Source organism: Ursus americanus, chromosome 18, assembly GCF_024610735.1.
Source record: "Ursus americanus isolate L20-20 chromosome 18, mUrsAme1.1.p, whole genome shotgun sequence".
Taxonomy (NCBI): Eukaryota; Metazoa; Chordata; class Mammalia; order Carnivora; family Ursidae; genus Ursus; species Ursus americanus.
The window spans coordinates 34,116,520-34,125,056 of record NC_142144.1 but is presented as its reverse complement, the minus strand read 5'-3'; positions in this window follow the sequence as shown (position 1 = coordinate 34,125,056).

Below are 8,537 nucleotides of genomic sequence, written 5' to 3'. Positions count from 1 at the left end.
TTCTGAAGAAGCGAGACTCAGGTCTGGAGAAACAAGGCTGGAAGGAGTGATTGGGTCCCAGGCTAGCCCAGTTCAAGTCCATTCTGCTCCTACAGTGCAGAGTTTTAGCAATGTCAGGGAGAGCCTTTGTGTGGGGCTTTGCCTGGAGCCCCACTCCTATTTGGAACCCTGTTTTCCGTGGTGATGGGAACTCTGTGATCCTTGACTGGTAGGGAAAGATGGAGGCATCAGAAACATACCTCTTTCAACCCAACCCTGGCTGCAGTGGTCTCTTGGCTCTGGGGTAGGGAGGGAGGAAGAGGAGAGGACATGCATATTATTGGAAACTGGGGAATAATAAAGAAAGTGAGCTCCCCCTCACCTCTTCAGTCTAGCTGTCAAACCCTCAGGGGAGGAGGGAGCATGGACCATGCACCAACTATGAGCTAAATGCTTTGGGCTCATTATTGTAGGTAATTTTACAACACTTGTTGGGTGTTATCTCATTTTATAGGGACGTAAACTAAGGCTCAGAGAGGTGAAAGAAGCTACCTAAGGTCAGATAGTGCAAAAAAAGCAAAGCCAGGACTTGACCCAGGTCTACAAAGCTCCCAAATCTTGGTTTTTTTCTGGGTCACATTGGAAATAATGCCCACCATGGGCAGCAGGACCTGAAGTCAGATTTCCCATTTCTGACTCTCTGAGCTGCCCATAGTTCCTGATTCCGACAGTCTCAACATGGACCAGCCACTCATTTATCCACCAGAACCCTTGCTTTGTGGGTGCCCAAACTGGTGGCTATTGTCATATTCCCTGGAGGAGCTCAGTGTCGCTGCTACTTTTCCCGAACCCCTCCCACACCCCTATTACCCCTGGACCACTTAGCCTCTGAGCTCTCTGAGGCTCGGTTTGCACCTGTTTATGAACCCCCTGGAATTATCAGTGACCCCAAGTGGAGAGCTCCTGGGGTGGGGGATGGGGCAAGAACTGAGTTAGTTCTCTTTTCCTTCTGGATGCTCCAAATGCGTCCATGGAAGGGAGAGAGGTGAGAGCCTCCCAGGCTTTCCCGAGCTATAGCAGTCCAGTCAAGAGAGTTAGTCCACTTGCTTAAATGTTAGTCGTTCTAGGCTGAGCTCATGTGCCTGGCTTGTTTAATATCTGATGCCTCAGTAGGCATCGGATGTCTCGCTCCCGTGAAGTACTAGACAGGTGTTCTGATAGGTGCAAGGATGCCAGATAAAATTTGAATTTCAGATAAACAACATAATTTTTTAGTTAAGTAGGTCTCAAATGATAACTATCTGCCCAGTGATCCTGAGGGCCTAGAGATGATCCAGAAAGGTAACTGGGGTTACCTGTCCCCAAATTGTCCCCAACATATTATACTAAAAAACTATTCACTGTTTATTTGAAATTCACATTTAACGGGGTGTCCTGTTTTTGTTTTTGCTAATTCTGGAAACTGTAAATAAGTGGGTGGTCCTCCTTCCATACTAGTTCAGGGACCCAGGCTCTATCACCCTCTGGCCCTGCTACTTTCAATCTGTGGTTTTCAAGGTCATGATGCTTATTTACATGAGACTGATGAAAAGGGAATGAGCATGGAAGATCATGTGGGGAGGTTTATATGTGACTAGACCACCTGGCTCTGCTGTCATTCCACTGAGCAGAACCAAGGACATGACCATGCCCAACTGTAAGAAACTCTGGGAAATGTAGTCTAGCTCAGTGCTCAGGAGACATGGAAAGAGGCTTCATGAAGACCTGGCCAGTCTCTACCATTAAAAAGGAGGGGGTGCTTTTAAAAGAAGGCATGATTCCTTCTCTAGGGTCATCTTTGGGGGGGGGTCATTTTAAGTCTACAGCTTTATTTCAGCCAACATGCACTCCAGGAGGAAACAAACCTCTGCCTGTGTTTGTTGATGATAATTCTTCCCTCTGCTTCCCTTGCAGAAAGCAAACAAACAGAACATTTATTTTTTCTGTGTTGAGAATAGTTTTTTTCTACACAAAGGCCTGGTAATGGATTGTCAAGTTTTATGTTCTTAAACAAGCAGCAGCAGGGAGAGTTATAACTTGAATCTTGGCATCCACCAGAACTGGGATGAATCCTGGTCGAGCCTGGTACCACCTACTAGCTGTGGGACCTTGGACAAATTACTTAACCTCTCTGAACTGCAGTTTCATTATCTGTAAAATGGGGCTAGTGGCATTTATCTAATTGGTTTCTATGAGGACACAGTGTAGTCCAGCACTTGGCAGGTCATTGGAGCTCAACAAACAGGAGTGACCTCCCTGCTCCTGTCCCCTCTGTGTTCCTCTACCAGAGTCTTGTTTTGATCCTGGGCTGAACCTGTCTGAGGACTGATGAGAGGGCCTCCAGGAATCTGCCGGCAGCACCGAGGAGAGCTGACAAATTCAGCTTGGCAATAAGCCTGGAGTCATCAGCAAGGAGTTAGTATCTGAGGACTTTTCTCCTGGTCCAAGTCCATCGTGGACTCATGTCTGGGGCCTGTGGGGAGGGAGCGGCACTGGGTAAGCATGGGAAGGCCTGTTCCAATCCAGCCCCTGCAAATCACTGGCACACAAGCCTCTGTGCAGTGGGAGAGTGGGGAGAGGCAGAGTCCCCAGACAGACGCAGACTGGCTGTGGACCACTTACGGTCCCCAGCCCATTTGGGGTAGAGAAGGCGCTGCCCAGTGGAAGGTGGCTTACAGGTGGCCCCGGGACAGGGGTGGCGTGTTCTCCCATGACTTGGTGGGAGCTAAAGGAGGAGATGAAGCAGGCTGATAGGACTGGCTGGTAAAAATACAGGAGCTTTCCAATTAAGGAGGTGCTGAAAGCAGCTAGAAATTTGGAATTATCAGGTGGGGGGGGCACAATGAGTCAGTGAAACATTGGCATCGGTAATGATGTGACTCCATTGTAAATGCAGAGCTGGTGTGGCTGGGCCAACCCAGGTTACATTATTTTCTTCAAACAATAGCTCCTGAAAATGTGGTACATATATACAATGGAATATTCAGCTATAAAAAAGTAGGAAATCTTCCCACTTGTAATAGTGTGGATGGGTGTTGAGGGCATTATGTGAAGTGAAATAAATCAGACAGAGAAAGATAAATAGCAGATGATCTCACTTATATGCGGAACCTGAAAAAAAAAAAAAAGCCCAAAACAAAAAATGAACTTGTAGATACAGAGAACAGATTGGTGGGTGACAGAGGCAGGGGTTGGGATGTGAGAGAAATGAGTGAAGGGGGTCAAAAGGTACAAACTCCTAGTTACAAAATAAGTCCTGGGGATGTAATGTGCAGTATGGTGACTATAGTTAACAATACTGTATTGTATATTTTAAAGTCGTTAAGAGAGTAGATCTTAAAAGTTCTCATCACAAGAAAAAAAGTTGTAACTATGTGAGGCAATCGACATTAACTAGACTCACTGTGATCATTTCACAATATATACAAATATCAAATCGTTATGCTATATATCCGAAATTAATGTCATGTTTTATTTTTAATTATAGCTCAATAAAAAATTGTGTAAGTATGTTAAAGGAAAGAAAAAGAATAGTTTCCTCAACCAAATCTGATTATTTTTTGAGCGGGTGTTTCCTCCTGACTCCTACCCCTGGAATGATTTGCCTTTTCCCTTGGGGGCCTATGCCCTTCAGTAGAACTGGCTTGCCATCCTTGATTCAGTCTCAACCTCTCTGTTCCTGTCCTGCTTGCATCCCACACCCCTCTTTATGGAAAGATTGTCTTCTGGTTTCTGAATCATTAATTTTGGTTGTGTGACTCTTGCCTGGCAGAGCTTTTTCTGCTCTGAAAAACTCTGATTATAAATAGTTCAATAATACATGTCCTCCTGAGTTGAAGATTCTGGCTTATGTAATTGGAAATCTGGATGTGAAGCAAGTTAAAGTTGATGCCATAAAGACAGTAAAATAATTAATCACATTGCTCTGTCTAATAGATTCAAGGGCACAGGGACAGCTCTGCAGCCAGGGTGAGTCTTCATGAGTGGCCCTCGCTGCCGTGGTGATCTTGGCAGGCACGGGAGGAAAGGGCCCCAGAAATCAGCCTCAGGGGTCAGAGGATGGGGCCTCCTCAGGGTGTGCTCCCAAAGCACACTGAGGCCCTGCCTGTAAAGGTGTCAGGCATCTGTCCCCCTCTGTTCGTCCCTCCCTCTGCCACAGCTCCCTGTCCCTGGATTCTGGCATAGCGTGTGTGTCCTCCTGCACACACGAGCCTGGTCCAGCCTGCCCAGCTGGCTCTCTAGATGCAGCACTCTGATTAGAATAATCCCTGTGCAACTCACAAAGGTCTTCTACATCCACTCTCTTGTTCTATCCTCACAATGCTCTGTGAAGCAGGCGGAGCGGTTATTCTTTCCCTCTCTACTCGTCCTAGGGGAAAACAGAGGCTCTGCTGGGTTCTGGGGGAAATGGTCCATTTCACATAGATCTTTCTCAAAGTCACACAGCTAGTTGGAGCCGGGTCCTGCATTCCCATCTGGGTGACTTCTCAGCCTGGCCTCTCTTGGCTCTGCCTCACTGGCTCCCGGAGGGTTCAGGAACACAAGGAGGTGGGCATCCACCTGAGGGAGGCTGCTCCGAGGGCAGGGACCAGCAGCGAGCCAGAGAGCTGACATTATTTGTGCATTTGCAAAGTGCCAGGCGCTGTTCTAAACCACATTCACACATCACTTCATTTGTTCTTCACATCACTGTCTGCCGTAGCTGCTGTTATCGCTCCTGTTCTGTAGATAAAGGAATTGAGGTGCAGGGAAGGTAGGAAACCTGTGCACGCCACACAGCTAGTAAGTGGTAGAGCTGGGATTTGAACTTGTGTTCTTAATCGCTGTACCCTTGGCTCCTTGGAAGCCTGTGAGCGACCTTGAGGCAGGGTTGCTCTCTCACATGACTTGGTGCCTCCGTGTCTAGCCCAGGGCCTGGCACAGAAAATGGGCTCATTCGATATTTGTTGACTGGACAGCCCAGCTTGGTGGGGTGCTCCTGCCCCTGGACTGGCCAGGTCCTCACCGTCTTCGTTCATTTATTCTTCTCCCAAGTGTTTCCTGATCTGTCAGGCCCTGTCCTAGCCCTGGGAATACAGCGGTGGATGAGCCGGTCTCTGCTTCTGTGGAGGCAGGTGGGGTATGGGCGGGCCAGCAAATCCTAAAGGGGTGTGGAACCTGCAAAGAGGGGAGCACCCTGGGGGCCGCAACAGGGCCATCTGACCCAGCCTAGACAGGGAAGCCAGGCACGATGACAGTGGGGGAAGGACAGGCACGGCACGTGGAAGGAACATCGTCCACAGAGGCCTGGGGCGGGACCGCAGTGTGGGGTGAGTGGGATCCACATGAGGCGAAGCTGCTGGGGGATACAATTCAGGGCTGGGAGTGGCAGGGGACTGGCCGAGATTGTCAGGATGAGCCAAGTTTTAGGAAGCAAGCACATGAGGTCAGTGAGGAGAAGGTGGGGCAGTGGACTTGTGGGCGGAGGCCATGGTGGGGGAATATGGGGGGCAGACTGCAGCCTGGCTGGACTTAGAACTTTGTGTGTCCCTCCCCAAACCCCACCCATGCCTGGGCCAGTCTTACGGTTCTAAGTGAGCTCTGGCAAGGGGGCCAAAGCCACGGACCTAAGACCCACAACCAGCGCCTGCCTTTCAGACCCTCTTGCCCAATGAGAGGAGCAGCTCTTCTCCCAGGGTTCTTGGTCCCTTCTGCCTTTGTCTGTCCCAGCTGACATCTGAAGTGAGTGCCCTAAGGGAGAGGGGGCAGCCCTCTGAAACCAGACTGACCTGGGTTTCAATCTCAGTCCCGCCACCTGGAAGCTGTGTGACCTTGGAGAGGTGCTATCACCTTTCTGAGGCTGTTTTCTCATCTGAAGTGAGGGTGATAATGATGCAGCTCTTTTTTTTTTATATAAGATTTTATTTATTTATTTGACAGAGAGACAGCCAGTGAGAGAGGGAACACAGCAGGGGGAGTGGGAGAGGAAGAAGCAGGCTCGTAGCAGAGGAGCCTGATGTGGGGCTTGATCCCAGAACGCCGGGATCACGCCCTGAGCCAAAGGCAGATGCTTAACGACTGCGCCACCCAGGTGCCCCAAGGATGCAGCTCTTACAGCAGTTGTGGGGCTTCAGTGAGCTCTATGGGGAAAGTGTCTGGCACAGGTACAGGTCACTCCCGAGACTTTATCATTGTCTCTATCTATTGGGGCCAGCACATAGTAGGTGCTCAGCAAGCAATTCAGTGGCTGCAAAGGGACACTGCCTGGCTGAGTACCTACAGGCAGACAGCCCAGGGAGCCTGAGGCTTCTGAGCAGGGAGGATGCTGCAGGGCTGTCTGTCCCTCTGCAGTTCCTCCTACTCTGTCTTCCAAAGCAGGGTCGTCAGGATCTGGGGTGGTCCCCTCCAGCCCTCCATGGTCCAACTCCCCAGTCCTTCCCCAGCAACTGCGTGGGGAGGGAGGAAGGCTGCTGTGCACTCCCATTCTACAGAGAGGGGAAGCAGAGGTGCGGGGAAGCAGTGAGACTTGCCAAAGTTTCCTCTGCAGGAGGGAGGTTTGGGCTTCTCTGTGGGGATCACAGAGGACCTTGAAGTCACCTTGTGGCAGGCCAGCACACAGAGGGTGGGGGTACAGAATGAGCACTCCTGCCATCTCTAGTGAGGCATTCAGTGCTCAGGTGAGGAGAGCCTTGCTTGAGGTGGTGGTGAGCTCCCTGCTTCTCAGCATGCTGGTGAATGGACTCTAACCATCCTGGGAGGGAGGAAGCCCAGGCCTTCACCTGGCACAGCTGGCCCGCGTGCGTGTGAGCTCCCAGAATAGTGAGAAGAACGTGATGTCCTGCTTGCTCGGGACCTGAGAGCGGAGGGTGTTGCCTGACTCCCAGCCGCCCGCGCAATCTTGGGGTTTGGGTAACCTGGAAGACTGAGAAACAGGGCTCAATCACAGGACGGAGGCAGGGCTAGCATGTGTGGAGGGGCTATATCTCTCCAGACTCTTTGAGGGGAGAAGGGTATTTAGCTTGCCCTGGTCTCCTCCTGGGTCCTGTCAGCCAGGAGGCAAAACCTGGTGGGTGGGATCTCAGTACCCAGTACAGAGTCTGGCACATAGTAGGCGATCACTACAGATTTTTTGACTAAATAAATGAATGAATGACAAGTATCATGTTTGAGGGGAACTGTGGTCGAAGTATGCAAGTGGACTGGACATCAGGAAGGATGTCTGAGCAAACAAGAATCTCCCACACCTGGGGGTCAGCAGCCCTAAGTGCAGAGTGTCTGAGATGGTCCTAAGGCAGAACGGACAGAAAGCAGAGGTTGAGGATTAACTTTGGGTGGAAGGTTGTGAGGCAATTCGTGTGTGTGTGTGTGTGTGTGTGTTGGGGGGTGTCAGTTGGCCACTAATTTGGGACAAACGGCACCTGGTTGTGCCCTAGCACCGAGTACAGAATCTGGCGCTTACATGTTCAGTGTTTGTTGACTGAATTAATGTGTGAACTGCTCTTCAGCCAGGAGTGAATCTTCCTGTGCATAAGAGGCGAGAGCAGGGAGCAAGGGTCAACCTGTGAGCTGGGCTCGTAAGGTTGCCTCAGCGGCACCTGTGGTCTTTCCTGGACTCTGGGCAGGAGTTAAGTAGGTGCTCCCAGGTGCGTGGAGCCCGGCCACGAGAGCAGAGGTGGGACTTCCCGGTGGGTGGCCAATGAGGGGGCGCTCTGTGGAAGAGCCCACCCCCGGAACTGAAGGCGACCAGGAAGCCGCGCCGGGCTCTACCTGGCTGCCCACGGTGGCCAACGTGTACCTTCACCTGCTGCTTCCCTGTGAGACAGGGCCGGACCTCACTCTTCAGGGAGTCTCCATTGCCTTGCGCCCTTTTTCATTTAGGCAGAGGCCTTCAAGGATTCGTTCTGTGAGTCTGGTTTCATTCTTTCGTTTAACAAAATGTATTCCGCACTACCAGGACCAAGCGCTGTTCTAGGTATTGAGGTTACTGCTTCAGACCCTGTCCTTAGGGGCCTTACAGTCTAGAGGAATGGAGGAAGGAAGTAAACCAACTCTCAGCTTACTGTGTAATTACACACTATTATAAGTGTGACAAGAAACAAAATAACAGGGGCATAATTTAGATTGAAGGCGACATTTGAACTGGCCTTGAAAGGATTCCATTCCATAAGCAAAAGGTGGTTGGAGGTTGGAGAAGGCTCTGGAACTGAAATGAGCTGGCTGCATCCAGGGCCGAGCAACCATGCTGTAGGGGAGGGCCTGAGAGGAGGCAGAGGAGGGCAGGTGATGCAGGACTCTGGCTGTTTTCAATTTAGATTTTTTCCAAAGGGTACTAGAAAGCCACTTAAGATTTTTAAAGGGAAAGGCCATGTGTTTTTAAAACAATTACTCTGACTTTGTGCGTAGAATGGATTGGGGAAGAGGACGAGGATTTTTATGGGGGTGGCCTAGTTTTTCTCTTCACTGTAACTGGTCACTAAAGGGAGTTTGAGACAAGGCAATGTTCAGAACCTTGAGCTGACGGGCTGTGCATCAGAGGAGAC